This window comes from Rhinoderma darwinii, unplaced genomic scaffold (genome assembly GCF_050947455.1).
Source record: "Rhinoderma darwinii isolate aRhiDar2 unplaced genomic scaffold, aRhiDar2.hap1 Scaffold_805, whole genome shotgun sequence".
Classification (NCBI taxonomy): Eukaryota; Metazoa; Chordata; class Amphibia; order Anura; family Rhinodermatidae; genus Rhinoderma; species Rhinoderma darwinii.
Genome location: NW_027464370.1, coordinates 1 through 15,629, shown reverse-complemented (window position 1 = coordinate 15,629; position 15,629 = coordinate 1). Strand labels below are relative to the sequence as shown.

The window sequence follows — 15,629 nt, the reverse complement described above, 5'->3', positions numbered from 1 at the left end:
ACTGGAGTAAAAGCATTTTTAAGTGTTTTGGTGACAGTAATGTTAGAATGGATGGTGTAAAGTGTGAACAAGGCGCAATTAGGGTTTTGGGTATTTTATTCAATGAAAACTTAAAGGGGAACGAGAGTTGGGATGAATGTGGTATGCGGATTGAGCGAAAGTTGAATTTCTGGCGTATGCGTAGTTTGACGTTTTCTGGTAAAACCTTAATCATTAAGTCAGTTATTTTGCCAATCCTGCTCTTTTGTGCAGTGATTTTTCCCTTTTCAACCAGGAAAATAAAAAAAGCAGAGAAAATGGTTTTTACTTTTTTTTGGGGATGCAGGATGGAAAAGTTGAAGCGGGAGTATCTATATAAATTGTGCGAGCATGGTGGAATGAATTTCCCAAATATTGAGGTTTTCTTGGGGTTGAGTTATGTGAAGGTAGTGACGGTGTTGATTGAGCGGAATAACAAAACTGCGTATATGATGAGGTATTTGGCTGGATGGACGCTTTTCGGGTTAAATTGGGTGAAGAGGGATGCAAGAGTGCCTGTGGCATTTAAATGTCCTGTGTGGTACATGAAGATTGAATGGTTTGTGAGGAAGTATGATTTACTATCTGTACCTATGGTGGATTTCAAGAATAAGAATGGTGTGATGAAAAGAATGCGGGCGAATGAGCTTGCATGTAATATTGATGGGCTGCGGTCAGGTGAAGCGGATGCAGTATGGAAGAATTTGGATATTGTAGGGGTGTCAAATCGCCAACGGGATGTAGTGTGGATGTCATTACATAATATACTGCCTGTGAGACAAGTCCAAAAGCAGCGGGATCTCATTAGACATGAAGTGTGCCCTAGGGAGGGGTGTGGGGCTAGTGAGAGCATACGCCATCTAATATGGGATTGTGACTTCTCTTATGAAGTATGGAAGAGAGTAGGGGGTTTGTGTAAAGAGTTGGCAGGTGTAACATATGTGAATTGGAAGGTGGCAATGTTTGGGATGGGTGCATGTAGTAGAGCTAAAGATAGAATATTATGGTTAATAATGGTATGTGTGATGGAAAGTCTGTGGGATGTGAGGAATCTTTTGGTATTTAAAAGAAAGGTTGTGTCTGTAAATGATTGTGTTAAGATATTTTTGTCCCGGTTATATGTCAAATATTTATGGGATAAGCAGCGCGGTGGTGGCAATGTTGATTCCGAAGGGATTTGGAAATTCAAAAAGTGGAAAGCATTAATCCGCTATAAATAATGTTGTTTTGTCATCTGTTATTTCTGTAATGCATTGTCTTTCCTTTGGAATTAAATAAAAGAACAAATTTAAAGAGTAACCATAGAGATGATTGATATAAGCGATATCGTTTTTTTGATTATTCAGATTGAAAAACTTAAGTTTTCGCTTCGTATCTAACTGAATGGTTATTAAGAAAAAAAAAAAATCTGTTCTTATCAGTTTAATATCTGATACGTCCCCTATCTGGGGACCATATATTAAATGGATTTTTAGAACAGGGAGATGGAAATAGAGCTTGCTCTGTCCACTCCACGCATTGACCTGGTATTGCAGTATTTCCAGGACCGGTGCACCCTTCCCTTATGTGTTGACTAAAATCAGATTCCAAAAGTGCTATTTGTGTTTGCTATTGTTTTTGTCTTTCTGATGGGATCTCCCCTTTTAATCCCATTATTTCAACACCTGTTGGACAATGCATTTGTACAGTCATGTGTGATAATGAGCTCATTTATTAAATGCAATTAATGAATACATTGCCACCTCTTGTTGTGTGTGTGTGTGTGTGTGTGTGTGTCTTCTGTGTTTCTGTGTTTCCGGCATTTCACATTGGAACAGCTCATTCACCTTCCTTGTCTTCTCTCCGCCCTCCCTCCTAGGTAAGTTAAAGAGCTGCACCTGAGCCAGCCACTGATTGATGCAGCACCACAGTCAAATAGTGGAGTGGAGTGGAGTAGGGGAACAGCAAACAGCCATTAAAGCAGCCAGCCGCCTACCCGCCACAATGGACCTACCTGTGTACACTAGATGGATGTGATGGAATGTACTGTCGTCCCTACATTTCAAGAAGAAGTAAGAATTGCAGTTGCAACAAACCCTTGCTTGCCTACAAAGAGAGCAGCAATTTGGATTTGTTACTTTGTTACCTGGAAGAATAACAAACTGTGCAAGGATGGAGGTTGTAGGAGCAAGGAGAAGTTGTCTGTAAAGTTGGTGGATGCTTATTTTCCATTTTGCAGTCCCTTGTCTCCCTCTTGTGGCCTCCTGGAGGCAAATAAATGTGCAAAAAAAAGACAGCCTGGCGGCCGGCTGTTGCAGTGTTGCCCTCTCAGGCAACACTGAGTGACTGACTGAGCCTCACCGTCTTATATAAAGTTCAGACGGAACTTTGCACGTGTCATAGTGGAGCCCTCAGGATTCCAGAGCCAGCTTTCTGACATCATAATGGGGCCTCAGAGATAGATAAAAGCCTGGGCCCAGGCAGTGTTGGTCAGTGCTGCTCAGCAGGCAGCACTGGACTGGATTAAAGCTGATACAAGGTGTGAAGGAACAAGGGGTGGCTGTGGGCATGCACTTGCTGCCGCTGCCAGTGTTTATCTGCATGGCAGGAGGGCATTTGGGCGTTGCCAGGAAGGCGTTTTTATGTAGATTCCTCCTCTTTCAGCACTGCATTGTGGTGCAAGCAAAAGAAGCAAATCCTGTGTAGCTTCCTCTCCGGCCTTTATTCACCTCCCTCCCGCTTAGTAGCTGTAAATGTGTGTGAGCCTGCAGGGCCCCATGGAATTGCCTAGGAGTAGGCTGAATCAATCGCTGCAAGGGGTGAACAGCAGTATGGGACAGGCTCGGGCAAGGCAAGGGCCGCTCGGGTTATCGCTTCTCGGCCTTTTGGCTAAGATCAAGTGTAGTATCTGTTCTTATCAGTCCTTGTAAGGATAGATAGCTCGGAGAACCACTGGGGGCTATAAACACTAGCTTAGCGATCCAAGAGCGTTCCAGACGAAGCCGGCGACGAACTGCGGAGAAGAACCAGCGAAGACGACGATCCAGAAGGGAGAAGCCGCCATCGAGGAAGAAGCTCCGGGAGATCGCTGCCGGGAAGAAGAAGGAGAACTTTGGAGAAGAGCCGCTGCTGAAGGGGATCTTCGAAGAAGCTCGGCCGCAGAAGAAGAAGCTCGACGAGGAACCGCTGCTTAAGAAATTTCGTGGAAGAACCTCGGCCAGCAAGGAGAAGATTTGCATAGCTCCGCCCCCTTCGGGAAAGAGCTATCGAAGATCCTCCCCAAGCGACAGGAACAGCTGGAAGAAGCCATGGCCTCAACCAGCAACCCTGCCACCCAGAAGGAGAAGGCTGATGGACCAGGTGAGCCGGCCCAGGCCAGGACATCTCCTCCTGAAGCCTCCTCAAGCCAACAGGCCACCAGGAAGCCGAACCAGGCTGCTCCAACCCTGGAGCCCTGGATGAAGCAGACGGTGGCCCTGAAGCTCAAGGAGGTGGACGGGAGAGTGCCGGACATGACGGAAGAAGTGTTCTGCCAGAAGATGCTCCTGGACCAGGGCTTCGCTAAGCCGGAGACCATCAGTATCCAGGCCTTCATGACCGGGATGTTCTTCGTGACCTTCGCTTCGATCAACATCTGCAGAAGGTACTGGGAGATGGTGAAAGCGGCGAGGCCTGAATCCCCTTTCTCTCGCTTTGTGGGCAACTGCCCTGTCCAAAGAGAGGAAAGGCGGGTGACGGTCTCAATGCGGAACCCACACACCCCCGGCAAAGACATCACCACGCTCCTGAAGCGGTTCTGCACAGTGGTGAGGGAACCCACCCACATCCTGAACGGACTCGGCTTCTGGACTGGCAAGTGGTCGGTAATCGTCCGACTGAACAAGGATTCGAGCGCGGAAGACGGCCTCCAGCACCTGCCCCAGTCATTCTCGCTGGGCAACTCCTACGGCCTCATCTACTACCCGGACATGCCGCAGATCTGCAGGAGATGCAGCAAGAAGGGTCATTCGGTGAAGGACTGCAAGGAGGACGCCTGCAAGAACTGCCGGGTAACAGGACACGAGACCAAAGACTGCCCGAAACGGACAATGTGCAACCTCTGCGGACAAGCAGCCCACTCTTACAAGGACTGCCCGAAGAGGGATCGATCCTGGGCAACTGTAGCAGCGAAAGCTCCAGCCAGAGGGAACCCCGCCCCAGCCAGAGCTCCAGCGGCACAGAAGACCGGGAAAAAGAAGGATGGTAAGAAGACGACAGTCCCTCCCCCCCCTCTCCCGGCCCTCCCTCGCCCTACCCTTCCCACCCTCCCTCGCCCGGCCCTCCCCACCCCCCCGTCCCCAACCCCTGTCACCCCCACTGAGGCTCTCACCTTCTCCTACCCACCCATCTCAGTGGTCCTGTCACCTGCACCTCTCCCAACCCAGCCTCCCTTCTCCCCAGCTCCAGCAGCACTAACATCTTCCCCTCCAGCTGCTGGAGTCCTCTCCCTGGAGGATTTTCCCCCTCTTGTCTCCTCAGGTGCCATCCAGAGGAAGAGAAAGGTGAGGGACAGCCCAGCTGCTGAGTCCTCAAAGAGACAAGTCGTGGAAATCTGCGAAGATTCCCTTGCGCAGCAGGAGGAAATGGAGCAGATGGTGGAGGAACTCGTGTCTGAACCTGAGGTCATCGACTTCACAACAGACATCCAGGTGGCTACAATCCTGGAACAATTTTTGTCAGAGGGCCTGCTGGATCTTCCGGACCCGCCAGGCTCCAGAGAGGAGGATCCGCCCGACCGGACTGGTAACTAAGGTGTATCGTTTGCACTAACCTTCTTTATTCTCCCCCATGGCTGCTAAACTTAACATCTTTAGCCTCAATGTGAGGAGTGTTAGAGATAGGACTAGATGTCAGATGGTGCTAACTTTTCTTTCCAAGCAGTCGAGTGATGTATTTATGCTGCAGGAATGTACTCTCCCCTCTTCCAGGTCATACCATCATCTGGCCAGGCAGTGGACCCATGGCCCGTCCTACTGGTCTGGTGGGGGCGACTGTAAGTCTGCAGGGGTTGCCATCCTGATTAGGGGAAGCGTATTTACTGTTGACTCTGTCCAGGAGCTCGTCTGCGGCCGCTTGTTGGTCGTAGACGGTTCCTGGGCGGGAGAGCCGATTAGGCTCATCAACGTGTACGCTCCCCCTATGAAGGCTGAGCGCCTGGAACTATTCCAGACCCTGCGGACCCAGCTCGCCACCACTAGGGCAGTGGTGATGGCCGGGGACTTCAACTGCCCCATCGAAGAGGATGGACGAAGTTCCGGCACTTCAATCAAGCTGGATGTCAGTTCCAAACTGCTTATCGAGATGGTAACCGAAGCATCCTTGCAGGACGTTGTGGGCTCCATGGGGATCGGCTCTGTGAACTATTCATGGAGCCGACCCGATGGCTCACTTCGTTCTCGGATTGACTTTGTGTTCACCTCCCGGGCAGTCAAGCAGCATGGGCACTCCATGGTCCCCTGCTTCTTCTCTGACCACAGGGCCATTCTCTTCCAGGGTGCCATCGGCCACGGTTTTCCTCCCGGCCCTGGCTCCTGGAAGCTGAATTGTGCCCTGCTGGAAAGAGAAGAGGTACTGGCGGAACTTAGAGACGCCTATATTGTTTGGAGGAATGATAAAGTTTTCTTTGACAAAACCTGTGACTGGTGGGAATATGTTAAAGTTGAATTTCGTTGTTTCTTTCAGGCAAAAAGTCGTCAACAGGCGTGTGAGAGGAAGAGAGACTTCAGAGAGATGCAGCGTCAGCTGCGATCCCTGCAAGACCTCCTTCAATGCGGCTGGGACGTCAGGAAGGAGCTGGAGGAAGCCAAAAAGGGCCTGAAAAGGCACTTTGAGGAGGAATCCAAGCGAATTGTCTTTCGTTCCAAGGTGGAGAACCTGGAGAAGGGTGAGAAATGTAACTCGTTCTTTTTCAGGAAACTCCATGCCGGCCACACGCCCCTGAAGGAACTCCGAGATGAGACCGGAAACATGCATTCTGGGAAGAAGGAGGTGATGGGAGTCGTCACAGACTACTACCGAAGCCTCTACTCCCGGAAAACCACTGACCCCGAAGCCGCCGATAAATTCCTGTCAGGTATCACTAATCATCTTGATCCTGCAGGTACGGAGGCTATGGACGTACCCCTGACGGTGGAGGAACTGCTCTCTGCCGCTAAATCCTTCAGACCCGGCAGGACCCCGGGCAGTGATGGTCTCCCAGCAGAGCTCTATGTAGCGCTGGGGGACTTGATCTGTCCGGACCTGCTGGAGCTCTATGAGGAGATGGTGGTGGAGGGTAGAATGCCACCGTCCTTGAGAGAAGGCATGATCACGATCTTGTATAAGCGGAAGGGGGAGAGATGTGACCTGAAAAACTGGCGTCCCATCTCTCTCCTGAACGTGGACTACAAGATCCTCGCCAAAGTATTGACCAACAGACTGAAGGTTGTCATCGGACAGATCATCGGATCGGACCAAACCTGCGGCATTCCTGGCCGTAGGGTGGCCGACAGTCTTGCCCTGGTGAGGGACACAGTGCATTACATGCAAAGCCGCCGTACACACGCGGCCCTGGTCAGTCTGGATCAGGAGAAGGCTTTTGACCGGGTCTCTCACGAATTCATGGGTAAGGCTCTGCGTAGGCTGCGGCTTGGCAGGTTGTTCTGTTTGTATGTTAACCTGATGTATTGCGACATTTACAGCTCGGTGCTGGTGAACGGCTGGAAGACTGACCCCTTTCCTGTATCGTCGGGGGTTAGACAAGGCTGTCCTCTTTCACCTCTCCTTTTTGTTTGTGTTATAGAGCTCTTCGCAGAGGCTATCCGGCAGAATGGAGAGATCAGAGGGATCACCGCACCAGGTCCAGGACACTTCGAGGTCAAATGCTCGCTGTACATGGACGACGTGACCGTCTTCTGCGCTGACCAGAGTTCGGTGACTGCACTCGTCCAGACCTGTGAGGAGTTCGGACGCGCTTCAGGGGCAAAAGTCAACTGCGGGAAGTCGGAAGCCATGCTCTTCGGAAAGTGGTACCTGCCTTCTCCTGCCTCCTTCCCGTTTACTATCAAGCCGGACTTCATCAAAATTCTGGGAGTCTGGTTCGGTAAGGAAGGTGCAGCCCTAAAGTCGTGGGAAGAACGCTTGGCCAAAGTCAACCAAAGGATCGGACTGTGGAGCCTCAGACAACTCACTATTGAGGGCAAAGCAATGGTCCTGCGTAACGAAGTCTTGCCTGTGCTACAATACACTGCACAGGCATGGCCCCCTCTTGCAACGGTCTCGAGGGCCATTACCAGGACTGTGTTTCGCTTCATCTGGGGCTCGAAAATGGACAGAGTAAAGCGGACTGTTATGTACAAGGAGCCCCGCAAAGGTGGGAAGGGTATACCCGACATTCCCACTCTGCTGCGTATCGCTTTTGTATGTGACTGTGTTCGTAGGACTCTGAGGACAGCAAACGGCTCTGCGGGCAAGGCCATGTCCCGCTACTTCCTCCTTCCCCTCTGGCGAGGTTTTGGCTGGGATAAGTGGGACAGCTCCTTCCCTTACAACTGGCACGCTCCCTGGTTCTACGGAGATGTCGTCCGGTTTGTGAGGGAGCATCAACTGGAGGGTCTTAAGCCCGACTTGTGGAAACCTAAGACGATCCACAAGCACATCAGAGCAAAGGACTCACTGGAGTTTGTTCCAGGGCTTCATGCCGACACGTTGGAGACTGTTTGGACTAACGTGTCATCTGGCAGGTTGACCAACGGGCACAAGGACATTTCATGGATGGCCATCCAGGGAGGACTGCCTCTTAGGTCATTCATGCATGCCCGCAACCTGTGCAAGACCCGGTACTGCCCCAGGTGCCCCTTCACGGAGGAAACATCTTTGCACATTTTCTGGCAGTGCCCCTTTGCACAGGGTCTGTTGAAAGCCTTGGAACACGAACTCAAGGACTCAGTTCCCAGGAACAGACTGTCGTACCGCTCGGTACTTTATGGACTATTTCCTGGGAATACCACGGATGGAGCAATCCAGGAAGCCTGGCGCCTTATGAACTGTTTTAAGGACGCTATATGGTTCGCCAGGAATCGTCTGATTTTGCGGAGAGAGAGTGTGTCCGTCCAGGACTGCCGCAGGCTGATCCACAGCCTGCTCAGAGACTATTCCACCTGGGACAGCCCGGACGTCGATGAGGAAGAGGACTGATACTCCCCTTCCCCCCACTCTCCCTTCTTGTGTGTTGTCTTTCAATAAAGCTTCGGGCCTGTGATTTCCCGCTTCCCTATCCCCTCCTACCCACTCCCCTATCCCATCACTTGTCTGTAATGCTTTGTTGTTTGGCTTTAGTGAATGCAAGAATGTTAGTGTAGCATGTGGTGTAATGTATAGCATAGGCTAGCCTGTACTGTGTATTATACTGTCATGTTATGTTTGACGACTGTTATTATTTATTATTTGCTGCTTCATGGCTCGCGCTGCGTCGCAGTAATGTTTGTATGATGACGATTGATTGTCAATAAAGCATTTTTCAATCAAAAAATCTGTTCTTATCAGTTTAATATCTGATACGTCCCCTATCTGGGGACCATATATTAAATGGATTTTTAGAACAGGGAGATGGAAATAGAGCTTGCTCTGTCCACTCCACGCATTGACCTGGTATTGCAGTATTTCCAGGACCGGTGCACCCTTCCCTTATGTGTTGACTAAAATCAGATTCCAAAAGTGCTATTTGTGTTTGCTATTGTTTTTGTCTTTCTGATGGGATCTCCCCTTTTAATCCCATTATTTCAACACCTGTTGGACAATGCATTTGTACAGTCATGTGTGATAATGAGCTCATTTATTAAATGCAATTAATGAATACATTGCCACCTCTTGTTGTGTGTGTGTGTGTGTGTGTGTGTGTCTTCTGTGTTTCTGTGTTTCCGGCATTTCACATTGGAACAGCTCATTCACCTTCCTTGTCTTCTCTCCGCCCTCCCTCCTAGGTAAGTTAAAGAGCTGCACCTGAGCCAGCCACTGATTGATGCAGCACCACAGTCAAATAGTGGAGTGGAGTGGAGTAGGGGAACAGCAAACAGCCATTAAAGCAGCCAGCCGCCTACCCGCCACAATGGACCTACCTGTGTACACTAGATGGATGTGATGGAATGTACTGTCGTCCCTACATTTCAAGAAGAAGTAAGAATTGCAGTTGCAACAAACCCTTGCTTGCCTACAAAGAGAGCAGCAATTTGGATTTGTTACTTTGTTACCTGGAAGAATAACAAACTGTGCAAGGATGGAGGTTGTAGGAGCAAGGAGAAGTTGTCTGTAAAGTTGGTGGATGCTTATTTTCCATTTTGCAGTCCCTTGTCTCCCTCTTGTGGCCTCCTGGAGGCAAATAAATGTGCAAAAAAAAGACAGCCTGGCGGCCGGCTGTTGCAGTGTTGCCCTCTCAGGCAACACTGAGTGACTGACTGAGCCTCACCGTCTTATATAAAGTTCAGACGGAACTTTGCACGTGTCATAGTGGAGCCCTCAGGATTCCAGAGCCAGCTTTCTGACATCATAATGGGGCCTCAGAGATAGATAAAAGCCTGGGCCCAGGCAGTGTTGGTCAGTGCTGCTCAGCAGGCAGCACTGGACTGGATTAAAGCTGATACAAGGTGTGAAGGAACAAGGGGTGGCTGTGGGCATGCACTTGCTGCCGCTGCCAGTGTTTATCTGCATGGCAGGAGGGCATTTGGGCGTTGCCAGGAAGGCGTTTTTATGTAGATTCCTCCTCTTTCAGCACTGCATTGTGGTGCAAGCAAAAGAAGCAAATCCTGTGTAGCTTCCTCTCCGGCCTTTATTCACCTCCCTCCCGCTTAGTAGCTGTAAATGTGTGTGAGCCTGCAGGGCCCCATGGAATTGCCTAGGAGTAGGCTGAATCAATCGCTGCAAGGGGTGAACAGCAGTATGGGACAGGCTCGGGCAAGGCAAGGGCCGCTCGGGTTATCGCTTCTCGGCCTTTTGGCTAAGATCAAGTGTAGTATCTGTTCTTATCAGTTTAATATCTGATACGTCCCCTATCTGGGGACCATATATTAAATGGATTTTTAGAACAGGGAGATGGAAATAGAGCTTGCTCTGTCCACTCCACGCATTGACCTGGTATTGCAGTATTTCCAGGACCGGTGCACCCTTCCCTTATGTGTTGACTAAAATCAGATTCCAAAAGTGCTATTTGTGTTTGCTATTGTTTTTGTCTTTCTGATGGGATCTCCCCTTTTAATCCCATTATTTCAACACCTGTTGGACAATGCATTTGTACAGTCATGTGTGATAATGAGCTCATTTATTAAATGCAATTAATGAATACATTGCCACCTCTTGTTGTGTGTGTGTGTGTGTGTGTGTGTGTCTTCTGTGTTTCTGTGTTTCCGGCATTTCACATTGGAACAGCTCATTCACCTTCCTTGTCTTCTCTCCGCCCTCCCTCCTAGGTAAGTTAAAGAGCTGCACCTGAGCCAGCCACTGATTGATGCAGCACCACAGTCAAATAGTGGAGTGGAGTGGAGTAGGGGAACAGCAAACAGCCATTAAAGCAGCCAGCCGCCTACCCGCCACAATGGACCTACCTGTGTACACTAGATGGATGTGATGGAATGTACTGTCGTCCCTACATTTCAAGAAGAAGTAAGAATTGCAGTTGCAACAAACCCTTGCTTGCCTACAAAGAGAGCAGCAATTTGGATTTGTTACTTTGTTACCTGGAAGAATAACAAACTGTGCAAGGATGGAGGTTGTAGGAGCAAGGAGAAGTTGTCTGTAAAGTTGGTGGATGCTTATTTTCCATTTTGCAGTCCCTTGTCTCCCTCTTGTGGCCTCCTGGAGGCAAATAAATGTGCAAAAAAAAGACAGCCTGGCGGCCGGCTGTTGCAGTGTTGCCCTCTCAGGCAACACTGAGTGACTGACTGAGCCTCACCGTCTTATATAAAGTTCAGACGGAACTTTGCACGTGTCATAGTGGAGCCCTCAGGATTCCAGAGCCAGCTTTCTGACATCATAATGGGGCCTCAGAGATAGATAAAAGCCTGGGCCCAGGCAGTGTTGGTCAGTGCTGCTCAGCAGGCAGCACTGGACTGGATTAAAGCTGATACAAGGTGTGAAGGAACAAGGGGTGGCTGTGGGCATGCACTTGCTGCCGCTGCCAGTGTTTATCTGCATGGCAGGAGGGCATTTGGGCGTTGCCAGGAAGGCGTTTTTATGTAGATTCCTCCTCTTTCAGCACTGCATTGTGGTGCAAGCAAAAGAAGCAAATCCTGTGTAGCTTCCTCTCCGGCCTTTATTCACCTCCCTCCCGCTTAGTAGCTGTAAATGTGTGTGAGCCTGCAGGGCCCCATGGAATTGCCTAGGAGTAGGCTGAATCAATCGCTGCAAGGGGTGAACAGCAGTATGGGACAGGCTCGGGCAAGGCAAGGGCCGCTCGGGTTATCGCTTCTCGGCCTTTTGGCTAAGATCAAGTGTAGTATCTGTTCTTATCAGTTTAATATCTGATACGTCCCCTATCTGGGGACCATATATTAAATGGATTTTTAGAACAGGGAGATGGAAATAGAGCTTGCTCTGTCCACTCCACGCATTGACCTGGTATTGCAGTATTTCCAGGACCGGTGCACCCTTCCCTTATGTGTTGACTAAAATCAGATTCCAAAAGTGCTATTTGTGTTTGCTATTGTTTTTGTCTTTCTGATGGGATCTCCCCTTTTAATCCCATTATTTCAACACCTGTTGGACAATGCATTTGTACAGTCATGTGTGATAATGAGCTCATTTATTAAATGCAATTAATGAATACATTGCCACCTCTTGTTGTGTGTGTGTGTGTGTGTGTGTGTGTCTTCTGTGTTTCTGTGTTTCCGGCATTTCACATTGGAACAGCTCATTCACCTTCCTTGTCTTCTCTCCGCCCTCCCTCCTAGGTAAGTTAAAGAGCTGCACCTGAGCCAGCCACTGATTGATGCAGCACCACAGTCAAATAGTGGAGTGGAGTGGAGTAGGGGAACAGCAAACAGCCATTAAAGCAGCCAGCCGCCTACCCGCCACAATGGACCTACCTGTGTACACTAGATGGATGTGATGGAATGTACTGTCGTCCCTACATTTCAAGAAGAAGTAAGAATTGCAGTTGCAACAAACCCTTGCTTGCCTACAAAGAGAGCAGCAATTTGGATTTGTTACTTTGTTACCTGGAAGAATAACAAACTGTGCAAGGATGGAGGTTGTAGGAGCAAGGAGAAGTTGTCTGTAAAGTTGGTGGATGCTTATTTTCCATTTTGCAGTCCCTTGTCTCCCTCTTGTGGCCTCCTGGAGGCAAATAAATGTGCAAAAAAAAGACAGCCTGGCGGCCGGCTGTTGCAGTGTTGCCCTCTCAGGCAACACTGAGTGACTGACTGAGCCTCACCGTCTTATATAAAGTTCAGACGGAACTTTGCACGTGTCATAGTGGAGCCCTCAGGATTCCAGAGCCAGCTTTCTGACATCATAATGGGGCCTCAGAGATAGATAAAAGCCTGGGCCCAGGCAGTGTTGGTCAGTGCTGCTCAGCAGGCAGCACTGGACTGGATTAAAGCTGATACAAGGTGTGAAGGAACAAGGGGTGGCTGTGGGCATGCACTTGCTGCCGCTGCCAGTGTTTATCTGCATGGCAGGAGGGCATTTGGGCGTTGCCAGGAAGGCGTTTTTATGTAGATTCCTCCTCTTTCAGCACTGCATTGTGGTGCAAGCAAAAGAAGCAAATCCTGTGTAGCTTCCTCTCCGGCCTTTATTCACCTCCCTCCCGCTTAGTAGCTGTAAATGTGTGTGAGCCTGCAGGGCCCCATGGAATTGCCTAGGAGTAGGCTGAATCAATCGCTGCAAGGGGTGAACAGCAGTATGGGACAGGCTCGGGCAAGGCAAGGGCCGCTCGGGTTATCGCTTCTCGGCCTTTTGGCTAAGATCAAGTGTAGTATCTGTTCTTATCAGTCCTTGTAAGGATAGATAGCTCGGAGAACCACTGGGGGCTATAAACACTAGCTTAGCGATCCAAGAGCGTTCCAGACGAAGCCGGCGACGAACTGCGGAGAAGAACCAGCGAAGACGACGATCCAGAAGGGAGAAGCCGCCATCGAGGAAGAAGCTCCGGGAGATCGCTGCCGGGAAGAAGAAGGAGAACTTCGGAGAAGAGCCGCTGCTGAAGGGGATCTTCGAAGAAGCTCGGCCGCAGAAGAAGAAGCTCGACGAGGAACCGCTGCGGAAGAAATTTCGTGGAAGAACCTCGGCCAGCAAGGAGAAGATTTGCATAGCTCCGCCCCCTTCGGGAAAGAGCTATCGAAGATCCTCCCCAAGCGACAGGAACAGCTGGAAGAAGCCATGGCCTCAACCAGCAACCCTGCCACCCAGAAGGAGAAGGCTGATGGACCAGGTGAGCCGGCCCAGGCCAGGACATCTCCTCCTGAAGCCTCCTCAAGCCAACAGGCCACCAGGAAGCCGAACCAGGCTGCTCCAACCCTGGAGCCCTGGATGAAGCAGACGGTGGCCCTGAAGCTCAAGGAGGTGGACGGGAGAGTGCCGGACATGACGGAAGAAGTGTTCTGCCAGAAGATGCTCCTGGATCAGGGCTTCGCTAAGCCGGAGACCATCAGTATCCAGGCCTTCATGACCGGGATGTTCTTCGTGACCTTCGCTTCGATCAACATCTGCAGAAGGTACTGGGAGATGGTGAAAGCGGCGAGGCCTGAATCCCCTTTCTCTCGCTTTGTGGGCAACTGCCCTGTCCAAAGAGAGGAAAGGCGGGTGACGGTCTCAATGCGGAACCCACACACCCCCGGCAAAGACATCACCACGCTCCTGAAGCGGTTCTGCACAGTGGTGAGGGAACCCACCCACATCCTGAACGGACTCGGCTTCTGGACTGGCAAGTGGTCGGTAATCGTCCGACTGAACAAGGATTCGAGCGCGGAAGACGGCCTCCAGCACCTGCCCCAGTCATTCTCGCTGGGCAACTCCTACGGCCTCATCTATTACCCGGACATGCCGCAGATCTGCAGGAGATGCAGCAAGAAGGGTCATTCGGTGAAGGACTGCAAGGAGGACGCCTGCAAGAACTGCCGGGTAACAGGACACGAGACCAAAGACTGCCCGAAACGGACAATGTGCAACCTCTGCGGACAAGCAGCCCACTCTTACAAGGACTGCCCGAAGAGGGATCGATCCTGGGCAACTGTAGCAGCGAAAGCTCCAGCCAGAGGGAACCCCGCCCCAGCCAGAGCTCCAGCGGCACAGAAGACCGGGAAAAAGAAGGATGGTAAGAAGACGACAGTCCCTCCCCCCCCTCTCCCGGCCCTCCCTCGCCCTACCCTTCCCACCCTCCCTCGCCCGGCCCTCCCCACCCCCCCGTCCCCAACCCCTGTCACCCCCACTGAGGCTCTCACCTTCTCCTACCCACCCATCTCAGTGGTCCTGTCACCTGCACCTCTCCCAACCCAGCCTCCCTTCTCCCCAGCTCCAGCAGCACTAACATCTTCCCCTCCAGCTGCTGGAGTCCTCTCCCTGGAGGATTTTCCCCCTCTTGTCTCCTCAGGTGCCATCCAGAGGAAGAGAAAGGTGAGGGACAGCCCAGCTGCTGAGTCCTCAAAGAGACAAGTCGTGGAAATCTGCGAAGATTCCCTTGCGCAGCAGGAGGAAATGGAGCAGATGGTGGAGGAACTCGTGTCTGAACCTGAGGTCATCGACTTCACAACAGACATCCAGGTGGCTACAATCCTGGAACAATTTTTGTCAGAGGGCCTGCTGGATCTTCCGGACCCGCCAGGCTCCAGAGAGGAGGATCCGCCCGACCGGACTGGTAACTAAGGTGTATCGTTTGCACTAACCTTCTTTATTCTCCCCCATGGCTGCTAAACTTAACATCTTTAGCCTCAATGTGAGGAGTGTTAGAGATAGGACTAGATGTCAGATGGTGCTAACTTTTCTTTCCAAGCAGTCGAGTGATGTATTTATGCTGCAGGAATGTACTCTCCCCTCTTCCAGGTCATACCATCATCTGGCCAGGCAGTGGACCCATGGCCCGTCCTACTGGTCTGGTGGGGGCGACTGTAAGTCTGCAGGGGTTGCCATCCTGATTAGGGGAAGCGTATTTACTGTTGACTCTGTCCAGGAGCTCGTCTGCGGCCGCTTGTTGGTCGTAGACGGTTCCTGGGCGGGAGAGCCGATTAGGCTCATCAACGTGTACGCTCCCCCTATGAAGGCTGAGCGCCTGGAACTATTCCAGACCCTGCGGACCCAGCTCGCCACCACTAGGGCAGTGGTGATGGCCGGGGACTTCAACTGCCCCATCGAAGAGGATGGACGAAGTTCCGGCACTTCAATCAAGCTGGATGTCAGTTCCAAACTGCTTATCGAGATGGTAACCGAAGCATCCTTGCAGGACGTTGTGGGCTCCATGGGGATCGGCTCTGTGAACTATTCATGGAGCCGACCCGATGGCTCACTTCGTTCTCGGATTGACTTTGTGTTCACCTCCCGGGCAGTCAAGCAGCATGGGCACTCCATGGTCCCCTGCTTCTTCTCTGACCACAGGGCCATTCTCTTCCAGGGTGCCATCGGCCACGGTTTTC

General features: G+C 51.0%; 3 non-coding genes and 3 pseudogenes across 3 annotated transcripts; all 6 read left to right on the top strand.

Moving 5' to 3' along the window:
• Positions 1 to 1,386: 1,386 nt before the first annotated feature.
• LOC142731497 (U2 spliceosomal RNA) lies at positions 1,387 to 1,578 on the top strand. Its single transcript, XR_012878963.1, has one exon. It is a non-coding gene; the product is annotated as a U2 spliceosomal RNA (small nuclear RNA).
• A 1,288-nt stretch (positions 1,579 to 2,866) lies between these two features.
• LOC142731505 (U2 spliceosomal RNA) lies at positions 2,867 to 2,968 on the top strand (annotated as a pseudogene).
• Positions 2,969 to 8,523: 5,555 nt separating this feature from the next.
• LOC142731491 (U2 spliceosomal RNA) lies at positions 8,524 to 8,698 on the top strand (annotated as a pseudogene).
• Positions 8,699 to 9,986: 1,288 nt separating this feature from the next.
• On the top strand, positions 9,987 to 10,177 carry LOC142731500 (U2 spliceosomal RNA). Its single transcript, XR_012878964.1, has one exon. It is a non-coding gene; the product is annotated as a U2 spliceosomal RNA (small nuclear RNA).
• A 1,288-nt stretch (positions 10,178 to 11,465) lies between these two features.
• On the top strand, positions 11,466 to 11,656 carry LOC142731488 (U2 spliceosomal RNA). The gene has a single exon (XR_012878955.1). It is a non-coding gene; the product is annotated as a U2 spliceosomal RNA (small nuclear RNA).
• Positions 11,657 to 12,944: 1,288 nt separating this feature from the next.
• Positions 12,945 to 13,046, top strand: LOC142731504 (U2 spliceosomal RNA; annotated as a pseudogene).
• The last annotated feature ends 2,583 nt before the right edge of the window (positions 13,047 to 15,629 follow it).